The sequence below is a fragment of the Carassius carassius genome, chromosome 18 (genome assembly GCF_963082965.1).
Source record: "Carassius carassius chromosome 18, fCarCar2.1, whole genome shotgun sequence".
In the NCBI taxonomy this organism is placed as follows: Eukaryota; Metazoa; Chordata; class Actinopteri; order Cypriniformes; family Cyprinidae; genus Carassius; species Carassius carassius.
In genome coordinates this window covers 24,717,550-24,731,906 of record NC_081772.1, presented here as the reverse complement: position 1 = coordinate 24,731,906, position 14,357 = coordinate 24,717,550, and positions in this window count along the sequence as shown.

Sequence of the window (14,357 nt, the reverse complement as noted above, 5' to 3'; positions counted from 1 at the left end):
GTATTGGCAATTAGAAATAGCAATGTCTGTTTTCTCTCCTTAATCCTTGTGTATATGCTTTTTTGTGATGCAGATGGCTCCTAAACCAGCTTCTTGATAAGCATGCAGTTACATCTGATGAGAAAGCCAGAATAATTTTTCTGCAACAGCAAATGGCAAAATCTGCGAAGATCGGAAGTGATGTCAACAAAAATCGGAAGATGCGCATCTGTATGCCTTTTTCAGAGTTTGAAAAGCTCACAACCCTGATTGATTTATACCGAGGTATGTTCACTTTTTATTCACTTTAAGTGGTAAGAAAAGTACAGAGATTTCTTATGTATTGAAATCCTTTTATTGGTATATTTATTATGTGCTTATTTTTCCTGGAATCCTGGAATGGAATCTAAGTTAACCATAAATGCAGTTTTTAGATCACTGTTAATCAGATAACTTTGGTTCATACTACTACTACTAAACTTTATTTAAGGGATACTCCACTTTAAAATGAAAATTCTGTCATCATACAATCACCCTCATGTTGTTTCAATCCTTTATGAATTTCTTTCTTCTGCTGAACAGAAAGGAATGTATTTAGAAGAATGTCAGTAACCAGACAGTTTCTGGTTACTGATATTCTTCTAAATATCTGTATGATGACAGAATTTTCATTTTAAAGTGGAGTATCCCTTTAAACAGCACATTTCAAAACAAAGTAAATTTATACAGATGAAAATAACAATAAAACAATAAAGCTAAAAAAAATATATAAAGGGTTGTAATATTCAAGGAAGAGTATGTTACATTACTATTAATGTGATAATGAATAAATGGATAAAATATTCAGACACATTTCTAATCAGGTTCTATTGTGATTTTCAGGTGTACTTCCAACTTTCCAGGTGTTCCTGAAGAAGTTGCAGAATGAAAAGCCCATGATCCATGTGCTGCATGCTGAAATGGTGCTACTGGTTCGGGAACTTCTCTCAAAATTTATGAAGCCTGAAACTATCCCCGTGAGTGCAAAGGGCTTGTTGAAGCTTAATGTTCACAAGAGAGACCTGCAGTACACTGACAAAAGGTTGTCTGTGGGGAAGTTCAGCTTCTTTGCCTTAAACAAGGCTAGAGTGGAAAAGAAGCCCTGGGTGCAGAAGGTCTACAGCTCTCTCAGAGAAGGCTACATAAAGGCAGCAACATACCTCCTGAAAAACCTTCCCCTCAACAACAACATCATCAACTCTTTATCTGTGCTGACGCCATCATTGATTCTCCACGAATCAGTTCAAGGTGCATTCAACACCTTGGCCAAGGCCTTGCCAAATGCTGTGAAGTCTGAGGAGTTGGGTCAACTGGATGAAGAGGTGCGAGCCTACCAGATTGATACAGATCTAGGAGCACTGGCCAAATGTTTTGAGGAGATCATTGCACGAATCGATGTTGACTGGTGGAGTAAGATCTTTGCCATGAAGATGCCAGGAGGATGAATGAGATTCCCCATCTTAGGGAAGTTGGTAAAGGCTCTTCTATCATTGTTCACTGGCCCTCTTGTCGAAGGATCGTTTAACATCATGGATGACATAATTGAGAAAGACAGGGTTAGGCTAAACATTGAGACTTATGAAGGCTTAGCCATTATCAAGTCCCACATGAAGGTAATTGGCGAAACTGCCTCCAAAATACAAATTACCCCCTGCATTGAGGAGATCGTGCCTGTCTTCTTATGGGACATACCAAAATCAATTGAAGAAAAAGAAGGAGAACCTTGACAAGCAAAAGGAAAGGAAACTGAGGGAAGCTGTGAAGGTCCTCTCAGCAGTTAGGGTTAAAAAAGTAAAGAAAGGTTCCACCTCTTTTGTTTGTGCTACAGCCTCCACCTCCTCCATCCCTGGAGTTAAATGCAAAACTGCTGCTACAGCCTCCACCTCCTCTACGCCTGGAGTTAAACGCACTGCTGCTACAGCCTCTACCTCGTCCATCCCTGGAGTTAAACGCAGTGCTGCTACAGCCTCCACCTCCTCCACCCCTGGAGTTAAACGCACTGCTGCTACAGCCTCTACCTCGTCCATCCCTGGAGTTAAACGCAGTGCTGCTACAGCCTCCACCTCCTCCATCCCTGGAGTTAAACGCACTGCTGCTACAGCCTCTACCTCGTCCATCCCTGGAGTTAAACGCACTGCTGCTACAGCCTCTACCTCCTCCATCCCTGGAGTTAAACGCACTGCTGCTACAGCCTCTACCTCCTCCATCCCTGGAGTTAAACGCACTGCTGCTACAGCCTCTACCTCCTCCATCCCTGGAGTTAAACGCAAAACTGCTGCTACAGCCTCTTCCTCCTCCATCCCTGGAGTTAAACGCAAAACTGCTGCTACGGCCCCCACCTCTTCCACCCCTGGAGTTAAACATAAAACTGCTGCTACAGCCTCCACCTCCTCCAAACCTGAAGTTAAATGCACTGCTGCTACAGCCTCCACCTCCTCCATCCCTGGAGTTAAACGCACTGGTGCTACAGCCTCCACCTCACATGGAGCAACTCCTGCACATGTAGTTAGTAGTCAAACACTGAAACGGGTGTCTGGTGTAGCCAAGCTTCAGGAATATGGTTTCACAGCCAAAAGGCAGAAGAAGTAAAAAGCACTCTAGAGACTTTTGCACAAGAATAGCACTTTAATGGTGGTGCTGTTACTTTATCTTTTTTTTCCTGTTAATTAAGAGTTTCATAAAACATTGTTTGGTCTTATAAGATAAATAAAAACATGCACTGAAAAGTTATGTAGATGGTTGATTATTTGTCAAGCTAAGTTTTTTTCTTTTTCATTGATTAAAATAGCTTTTAAAATACGCCATCTGGCAACATTAAAGCGGTTTAAAACGTCTCCCCTTAAAATGCTATTGGTCTCGACTATTTAAAAATTGAAAGGAATATGACTTGGCCTGAAAAAAAATTTCAGTCAGAAGAATTTTTTTCACTTTAATCCCTGTTTTCATGAAGAATGTGTCATTAGCACACGTAGCTGCGTAATATAGCTAACATAACATTACTTAGCGAGCCGTAGTAGAGGCTTTGGAAGGAGCCCAGAAGGGAGGGGGTGGAGTGAATGGAAATAATGAGCTGTCTTTAAAACAGTCGTGAGAGGTCTACAGTCACTCGATTTTTATACTTTCTTTTTCAGAGTACTTACATTTTAATTATGTATTGATATATAAATAAAGTTTAAACAAATTTGGAAAAAAAGTTTTTTATACATTTTTTTACCTACCCTGCCTTTAACGTAACTTTATATATACCTGGCTAGTCTGAGCCCTTATTTCTGGAAAGCCGTGATACTTCGACCTTAGAAACTTCTGATCATCATTCAAGACATCTAAGTATTGTGTGGTATTTTGTTAATTCAGTGTGTTAACTTTTTCTTGGCTTTTTTTCGTGATTTCATCTTCCCATTTACTTCAATTTACTTGTTGCTAACATATTTTCCCTCGTGCGAAAATGTCTTGCTGTGTAGCATACATGTGATCTAAGAGGCAAGTCTCTTCTTCCGAGTTAAGCTTTTCAGGTAAGTACACTTTCTCCATCTGTATAATGCAAGATTATGAATTTTTGAATCATCATTATATAGGCCTAATCAGAGATGTAAAGAGTAACGTAACCTGAAAACCATAACGTAGGAAAAGTACAGTAAGAGTATCTGATTTCAGTCATGTTTATTTTCTATAAAATGCTATAATTAAAATATAGATTATATTTTGTCAATATAGAGGATATATAAAATAGTGTAAATTAAAATTAAATGCACTGGATGTGCTGGTTTCGGCCTCATCAGCAGCCAGCTGCAGTCATGACCATAGGTCAGGAACTCAAACACCTGCAATTCAGAAACCAAGCCCAAAAACTAATTGTACTCTAAGTGATATGCCACAACAACAGGTTTATTTTAAATGAATGGCTGTGTCAATCATATATATTTGTTAATATAGGGAGTGTATGTGCATAATGTGTGTGTTTGTGCATGCACATGTCTGTGCGTGCATATTCATATGGGTGTGTGTGTCATATCCCATACACAAAATAAATATATTTGAAATATATTTTTAAAATATATGCAAATATTTGAAATTGGCCCAATAAATATATTTAAGTTAAATATATGTAAATATGTTTACATATATTTTCATATATGTTTTAACTTTTGCAAATTGTTTCATTTGAAATATATTTTGAAATGTAAAAAGTTAACATTTTCACAAACAAACAGATTTTCAGTTTATTTTTCTAGATAGACCACTTTCCGTGGATGTGGGCATGGGAGAGCAGTGCTGTACCACTTCCCCCACCCACATTTTTCCTACTGGTTGGGATTGAACAGGCAACCCTTCTGTTACAAGCCCAAAAACCCTAACCAGTAGGCCACGCCCTCTCCTTTACTGACTTTATTGGCCTAAAATGACAATTTTATGTAATAACACACAGAATGCAGAGTTTTTTTCCCTATTTTAACAGAATTGAATACAGTTATTTAATAGTGTGTGTATGCAGTGTTAGACACTGTGTTCTATCTGTTGTTTAAGTGCACTTCACTGTAGGAGTGTCACTGTTGTACTTGCATCATAAATATTGTGCATATTTTCAATATTTAAATGACTTCAGGAAAGATGTCAATAAAACAACAATAAATCTAATAATTGCACTTAGTGTTAGGTACGTGCCACCTAATATGGCCTAATAGTCCTAGGAAAGCAACTATCTGTCATTTTACATTGAAGTAATTTAAATGTAAGTACAGTACAATATATTATAGCTAAGTGTCATAATTCAGTAGTGAAATATGGTAGCCTACTGTTATGTGTAGGGGAAAAGGTAGAGGAATTACTATGATCAAAATACATTTTCGACCCATCTTTAGCAAGCTAAACATTTTATGACCATATATTTTGTCATATATTTTACATTACATGCTATAAATGTAAATATATTTCACAATATATTTTTTGTTATATTTCAGAATATATTTCAAAATGATAAATATAAGTGAACAACAATGCAAATATATTTAAATGTATTTGAAATATATGCCACATATATTTTTGACACTTTAAAATATATTTCAATATATTTCTTTTGTGTATGGGATAGCCTATAGTGCCCAATTGAATGCTTTCTATCAATTTTAATATACCACCACAGCCACATTTTATTGTTTTGGTTGGTTGTGAGTGACAGATCAGCTTTTGCATTGTCACTGCAAATGATTCTCAACTGGGGTGGGGGGTAGTGAGATCATTTTTGGGTAGCATGGCATGCAGATATTTTATGAGAAAAAAAAAAACAATCCATCACTTCTCATCCTTTTGGTTTAATTTCCATTTAATTCATTGGATGAACTGAATGACATGAAATTCAGTAAATGTAAATGATATTAATTTCCATTTAATCCATTTTCTTGAACAATGTGATATGCTTTTTTCTTGTCAGGTTCCCCTTCAATGACAAAGACAGGTTGCAGCAGTGGATACGCTATGTCAAGAGAAAGAACTGGAGACCAAAGAAGTATTCTCGCCTCTGCTCCCTTCACTTCACACAGGACTGTTTCATCCCTTTTCAGGGACGAAACACCCTTAAAGCAGATGCGGTGCCAACCATCTTCTACCCCCGTTGCCAGGCAAAGGTCAAGGTGAGGCACACCAGAGTCAGTAAGAACACAACGGTAAGTAAGACTGACTCTAACACACAAGCTGTTAAGTGCAGGAACTTCAGTCATGACCATGATTACATCAGTTGCACTCGCAGTGAACCACTGACAGTCGAGATGAGTGTAGCCAGCTGCAGCCATAGCCATTCTGCAGATCATGGTGCATACTCACTGAAAAAATCCCACAGTCCTCTAAAGAGGAAGGTGTCATTTGGTCAAAGTAGCTTGCGTCCTTACAAGAAAAAATTACTCGGACAACATCTGTAGTTTATATTGTATTATTTGTATTTGTCTATATTGTTCATACTGCAGTGCATACCCAATGTTCTGCTCTTATGCTACCGTTAATATACTTTACATATCGATTCCATCGTCCGGCACGTCCACGCTACCTCAGGTAAAGGTAAGGTGCGCAGTCACTGCTTTCCTGGTGCTCGTGTTGTAGATATTGCTTGCCAGGTTCCCGAGGTCCTGAACGGTGACGAGCGCGTTGGAGCTGTTGTGCTGCATGCGGGAACGAACGACATCAGGCTGCGGCAGATGGAGGTTCTGAAGAAGGACTACAGGAGCCTGAGACTACAGGAACCGCTTCCCACGTACCGACTAGGACAAGAAAGGTTCAGTAGATTTTTTGCTCTAAATGAATGGCTAATGTCATGGTGTAATGAACAGAGACTGCCCTTTGTAAATAATTGGAATCTGTTCTGGGAGCGACCTAGGCTCTTCCGTGCTGATGGCCTTCACCCCAGCAGAATCGGAGCGGCTCTTCTGTTGGACAACATCTCCAAGGCATTACACACCATATGACTAGTTAGTCAAAGTCCAAATCACACTCTTTGCTTTCCCAACTTAATTGATATAAGTACCAGTGTAGAACATTATAGAAACTGTGTCTATTCCTCGTTTAGTTAGGTCCACTGTGGGATCTATGAAAAATCGAATTGTGATTAAACCATAAAATCTAAATATTATTGCTTCAGAAACACAATTGTTATTACTGTAATGCTTTATTAGCTGGTTGTCCTGCATCCTCAATAAACAAGCTACAGTTAGTCCAAAATGCAGCTGCTAGAGTTCTCAGTAGGTCAAGGAAATATGATCATATAACACCGATTTTATCATCACAACACTGGTTACCTATTAAGTTCTGTAACAATTACAAAGAATTACTACTGACTTATAAAGCCCTAAATGGTTTAGCTCCTGTGTATTTAACGGATCTTCTATCGCCCTACAATCCATCGCGCTCTTTAAGATCACTAAATTTGAGGCTTCTGGTCATTCCTAGGATATCTAAGTCCACTAAAGGAGGGAGGGTGTTTTCACATTTAGCTCCTAAACTCTGGAATGGCCTTCCTGATATTGTTCGAGGCTCAGACTTGCTGTCCCAGTTTAAAACTAGATTAAAGACGCATCTCTTTAGCCAAGCGTTCACATAATGCATCTCATACCTTTTATACTACAGTTAAATTAGACCAAATGCATTAATATTATGAAAAGCAGCTATGCTAATTATTTCCCATCTGCTTTTTTGTTATAGACTATGTCAGCTCCAGTTTGTATCCAGCCTCTCATGGAAACTTCAGATGCCCCAACACCTGTGAAGAGACGACTCGATGCCGGCGATATGTTATGCACTAAATTAATACATTTCTGAAATGCATTTTCTGTAAAGCTGCTTTGAAACAATATGTATTGTGAAAAGCGCTATACACATAAATTTGAAATGAACATCCTTACTGTAAACCGTACCACTAGGTTAACTGTATACTACTTTCATGTCATTTACTGTTTATAATACACCACGTCTATACCACACTTTTTTTGCACTTCTGGTTGGACACTAACTGCATTGAATTGTCTCTGTACTTGTACTCTACACATTGATAATAAAAGACAATAAACATCTAATGTAATCTAAAGGTGTCTTGACATCTCCCTTATCAATATTCACTGTGAAGGCTACTGACTGAATATGTATCATTACGAAGTTATAAACCAGAAGTAATAAAACCACATGACATTTCTGTCAAAGTATGTCTACTTGAAGTGTCTACTGTGTGTTTTGATAATAAATATTCAATAATTTCATTAATAAATATTTATTTATTGAAACACAAAAACAATCCCTCTCTAGCTACATTCGTCATGGGGAAGAAAAGTGAGAGGCCATGGGGTGGATGGCTAGGGTGATACACGAATGGCACGGAGGGGAGAAAGAAGGGTGGGGGAGAAAGAGCAGTGACTATTGAACAGTGTTATGTCTACCAATGTGAACATGTATTAAACTAAAGACAAAAGGCACATACACAACGACCCATACGCTATTTCTGATATTTTCTGTCACTGTGTTTTTGTTACTGTTTGTTGAGGATCTGTGGTTTGTTATTATTTTATAAATAAATAAAACCCTGTTATAAATAAAACATTGATTAATTTGTCTTTTTGACTGTCTATCGGTAAATAAACACTAGGCTATATAATAATATAATAATTCAAGCTTACAATAAAAAGTATTTATACTAGTTTGTTCATTTTAACTCCAATTTTGAGTTTGCTGGTATAATAATTGCTTTTCCTAGGCAGACTTGACATATTGGTGTAATATATGTATAAGAAGATTGCTCAAAAAAGGACATAATGACATATACATTAAAAGCAAATAAAATGTTGAATTTGAATTATTAATGTTAGTTTAAAACATTAAGGTTATGATAACTTCAGCTTTAACAGTTTTAACCCAGCTCAGAGTGAGGAGGATACTTCAGATCCTGGTGCGACTGCCAGTGCAGGGGCCATGTTTTGGGAAGACTTTGACGAGAGGGTAGCAAGCTTGAGGCCTTCTGCTACCTCTTCTAAGACCTCAGATGCTATAAAGGTGCAGGCCTACCTTGCAGAGCCACTCTTACCCCGCACATCAGACCCTCTGGCCTGGTGGAGGAGATGTTCACCAGTATACAAAAGCCTTTCTGAAGTCACAAAGACAAGACTTTGCATTGTGGCCACATCTGTGCCATCTGAAAGATTTTTTTCTAAAACTGGGCAGATTATCTCAGATAGAAGAAACAGACTCAGCCCATCCAAGGTCAGGGAGCTTGTTTTTTTTAATGCAAACATGCCTTAAAGCAAGTCCTAAAAATATAGCCACAGTGTGTTATTTATTTTAAAGCTTATTTATTTTTTATTTATTTAGAAAAAGACTAGCTTGTTGTGCAATATTTTTGTTGTTGTTGTGATTTTAAAGGTAATTTGTTATTGTTATAAGGCTCCGTAGCTTTAGTATCTCTTAATTTTCATTTATTTTTATTTAAATGGTTTAAAATTATTTGGGGAATAGTTATCCTCTTTGATATAAAGTTTTTATTTTGGCACAAAAGTGTTATTTATTTTAAAATGTATTCATTTTAAATTATTATATAAAAAAAGCAAAGCTTGTTGTGCAATATTTAGCTTTTCTTTTTTTTTCTTTTTTTTATATTGTACTTTTAAAGTTCATTTGTTAAGGTTATTAGACCCTGTGGCTTTATTATCTTTTAATTTTATTTTTAATTATTTACTTTTTTATTATTTTGATTTATTTTGGAATAGTTGTCCTCTTTGTTACAAAGCTTTTCTGGCATAAAAATAAACAATAAACAACAATTCAAAAGTATGTTTTTTAATGTTTATAAAGTGTCATATGTTACAAAAGTATGGTTTATACAGACAATCTGATTTAATAATTACTCTAGCCAATGTTGTCACATCACGGGACAAAAGAACGAGCAACCCGATGAACCGAAAGATGAACTAATCAATTCTCTTTCCGGCTCAATACTGCATTCTTTTACTGTCTATGTTTTAGCGTATGTGGCTGTCACGTGATTAAGGAACGAGTCAAAAACCCGATAGACCCGAGCTATGAACTAATCAATTCTCTTTCCGGCTCATATTGCATTGGTTTTAGCGTATGTGGCTGTCACGTGATTAAGGAACGAATCAAAAACCTGATAGACCCGAACCAGAGCCCGTCTATTATAGACAGTAGGCTTGTTTGAGATGAGCAAAATCTGCGCAGAATCGATCACCGGTGATCAGCGCGAGATGCATGCCGGTTAGAAATGTGTCCGAGTGCGGTCCGCCTTGCTCTGATGTCATGCTGACGTATGTCAAAAATCTCTCGCGAGCGCAAGGCGCACCTGTCGGATTCTGCAGTCGCGCGCAGTTGCTCTCCACCGACTGCGCTGATCAAAAGCATGATGGGAAACGACTTGCTGACGACACAGCTTAATGGTCATTGGCAGCGAATGTCAGCTGATATTTTTTTTCCCTTAATTCCAAGAAGTCCATTAGCATAATACTATAAGTATTTAGGACATGTGCTTTATATACCCTTTTATTTTCTTGGTTTAAAGTTCTGTTTGTTGTCATTTTCTCTTTATTGTATTGCATGCTTGTGTTAATTTTGTACATTGAGATTTTTGAACAACAGTAATCCATTAAATAAATTAGTCAATCAAACATGCATATCTAATGTGACGGTTTTACAATAAGGCCTCATGTTTGTGTTTTTATCTAAGATCTTTATCTAGGTATGTCTTATTCCAGGAGTGCAGTAAACAAAACCCACAAATGCATGCTAATTTCTTAATTTAGAATGTGTTTTTGTTTTATATAATTTTTGAATATTAATTAGCTGTACACACTTTTATTGGTCATTAAACATGAAATCCAAACTTACATTAAGGTGACACACAATTGTGTAATATATTTATATGGAATATTTTTCATGTAAAAAAGGGATAGTTCACCCAAAGATTTTTTTTCTTTGGGTAAACTATCCCTTAAGTAGGATATACATCAAGTTAATCAGCTGTGCCATGTCCCACTCTTAAATGTTTAACCCATAATTAGGGATAACAATGTAAATTTAATGCAGCATCTGTTTGCTCATCATTTCTCATTATGGCTTTGATTATAAAAGGCATCCACAAAGTTTACAATTGTAGCAAGATGGAGAATATGTTACTAAAACTATCAGACTCCCAGGGAGCAATCACATTAACAGTAAGCAAAGAAATTGCTGAGAGAATAAAGAATGGTAAGTAAAAAAATAAATAAAAAATTGGTTGCTTGATGATGTAAAAATAATGAATTTTATTTTTATTGATTGAAATTCGTTTTTTATAGACAAAAAATATGCAGCATATATAATGCAACAAGTGAGATCTGCAGAACAGAAACAAGGTAAGGCATTTTTCTTTTAACCATAATAACATTATAACGTTTAGAATGATCATGGGGATTTTTTATTATTGTGTTCTCTTTAGCAGATACTACCCACTGTCCAGCATCTCTGTCTCAGTGTCCCCCTCCTGTTACTACTCTGTCTCAACTTCCCCCTCCACGTCCAGCATCTCTGTCTCAGTGTCCCCCTCTTGTTACTACTCTGTCTCAACTTCCACCTCCACGTCCAGCATCTCTGTCTCAGTGTCCCCCTCTTGTTACTACTCTGTCTCAACTTCCCCCTCCACGTCCAGCATCTCTGTCTCAGTGTCCCCCTCCAGTGATTGATCATCCAGTATCCCTTGTCGAGTGCCCTGTTGAAACAAGGAAAATAAATCTCACACAAACACACAATCTTCAATCCCCTTCCATGCAGTCAGAATGTGAAGAAACCCAACAAGGTATGCACTGTTTCTAATATGTATAAAGTTAACTAATATCCAATATGTATAAAGTTGATCTTTCACAATTTTAAACGGCTGTTTTCATAGAATTCACACACAGGACCACGCTGCTGCTGCTTGACCTCACACAAATGTATCTGCATTTGTACTACAGAAATAAAATAGCATTTTACAAAAAGCTGGAGCAAGCCTTCAAAGAAAAAGGTTACAACATCAGCAATGAAAAATTGCGCAAAAAACTTGGCAACATGATCACTACTTACAAAAGGGCTAAAGACCGGTGTCGGTCAACAGGAGAGGGAAAAGTTACATGGGAGTATTACAAGGTTGGTGTGCTTTTTGTATTGAAATTACTGCAAATCACTGGGTTTACATAAAAAATAATTTCTAAAGCATCTCTATTTACATTGTTTTACATGTTTTCTCAAAGGAAATGGAAGACTTATTTGGGAAATCTGGAGTTGGGAGTGCACCATCAGGCACAATCTGCTCGACTCCTCTGTTCAACACTACCTCATCCCAGACCAAGTCCTCAATTGCACAGGCCACAGGCTCCCAAGAACAGCCTCTCCCAGAAGAACAACCAGGTCCCTCCACTGCTATGCCCTCCAAAGAAATGCACAGAAGGAGACAAACAGCATCAACATTCTGTGAAGTTTATGAAGCGCATTCAGAGAGGAGAACAGCTGCTCTAGAGTCACTAGTGCGGCCTGACTTGGAACGCAGAAGAAGGCTTAAAGAGAGGCGGAGAAGGATGTTTGAAAAAAAATCTCTTACCTGCCTTGGAGAAATCATTGAACAACTAAAAAAAATCAGTAAATCCCAGGAAATGATAATCGATCTATTAAAAAATAAAGTTTAACCATATAATCCATTCCCATGTGTATCATCATTTTATTGCTTATCACATCATTATTATAGAGAACACAAACATTCCTCCCTAGAGAGGGGACAGTGGTTGACTAGCAGAATATATGTCAATCATTTGATAGTAAGTGCTTAAAATAATCCTGTACAATCCCATCCACCACCTCACAAAACAGTTAAATCAAAAACCTTCTTAAGATAAGTTTAATGGAGGGAATTGTTGAAGGTAGAACAAGTAAATGTGATGTTCACAGGCGGCCACAGATTGCATCTCTATAATGTGAAGCATTATTGTGAATGTGGGCTTCTGGTGGGTATGGCTCATCCTCCATAACATCTGCCTGCTGATCCTCGTCAATTTGGTCATTGGATTTCAGGCAGATGTTATGAAGAATGCAACAGGCTGTGACTGCAGAAGAAATGTTCTTTACTTTTTTCATGTGAAGACATCTGAGTCTCCTGAATTTTGATTTTAAAATTCCAAATGCATGCTCAATAAGTACACGAGCAGAATTCAGTTTCCTATTGAAGCATCTCTGCCTGAAAGTCAAGTGGCCATTGTCTCTGTATGGCTTCATAAGCTGAAGCGAGAGAGGGTATGCAGAATCTCCAATTATATGCATGCCCTCAGGAACCAGGGAATGTGGATCTTCCTCAAGAAGTCGGCCTACCTCTGACAACCGAAATGCCCTTGAATCATGCCAACTACCAGGGTGACCCACACTGACATGACAGAACCGCCGCTGACTGTCACAGAATCCTGTAAGAATTACAGAATAGAACTGTTTCCTATTGATATAGGCCACAGGATTCTCACAGTGCGGTTTTACTATTGGAATGTGGCATCCATCAACTGCACAGACAGTGTTAGGAAACCCAGCTGTTTCAAATTCTAACTGTGATATGTGCAGGGCTTGTCCTCTGGGCCAGGAGATGTAATGTGACAAATGTGTTATTACAAGAGAACAGAAATCATGCAGGTGTGTTGAAACTGTAGATTTGGTTATGTTAAATCTGTCTGCCACTCCTCTATAGGACTCTTGGTTGGAAAGAGTCCATAGAGAGGCAAGTATACTGTTTGTCAGCGGCACCTTAGTCTGCTGTTTATTCATGTAAAAAGGACCAAGTGTATTAATTAAATCCTGCATTAGGAAGAGAAAAAAAATAGTTATCATATAATAAAACCATGGACACATGAATTTGCATGGGGGGAGCATATGCCTAACATGATGTTTTGTTTGCCTACATACCTCCACATGACCTCTAGAAAGTCTGAAATGACTTTGAAACTCAGAAGGACTGTACAAATGGACCACATTCTCAACAAAGTGAGGAATTTTAGGGACATTCCTAGGAGAGAGAAAACATTTATTTTACGTTTTAATTAAATCCTTTAAACCTTTATTTTATTTAGTGCTGAATTATCTGCAGTCTGGACTGTTTATTTTCATTAGATCTATTCAACTTGCAACATACCAAGACCAGATAGATTTATATCCCTACTATTTACTGAAAAAGCCATTTTAAGTAATGAGCACTTCACCTTAAGTGATTCTCCTCATCATAACCATCTTCGTGCAAAAGCAGTGGTATTTCAATTGCATCCACTTCGTCTGCGATAAAGAACGCGAACGCGATCTCTTCCATTGCTGACGTTTGCAGTCCACAACACAGCGAGATTCAGGAAGTGTCCGGCTTGCCTGCACTTTTTTAACTCCTCCCCTTACTGCAGCCGCCTACTCTCGCTTACAATTCAGGCGAGGCAAGGCGCATCTCAAACAAGCCTCATCTTCGTGCAAAAGCAGTGGTATTTCAATTGCATCCACTTCGTCTGCGATAAAGAACGCGAACGCGATCTCTTCCATTGCTGACGTTTGCAGTCCACAACACAGCGAGATTCAGGAAGTGTCCGGCTTGCCTGCACTTTTTTAACTCCTCCCCTTACTGCAGCCGCCTACTCTCGCTTACAATTCAGGCGAGGCAAGGCGCATCTCAAACAAGCCTAATAATACGCATGCGAGACTGAACGAATCACTCCCCGAGACGACTCGTTCTTCCCGAGTCAAATTAAAGATTCGTTCAAAATGAACGAATCGTTCAAGAACGACACATCACTACCAGACTGCACTCTGGGCTACTACGAGACGGAAAGGAGAAA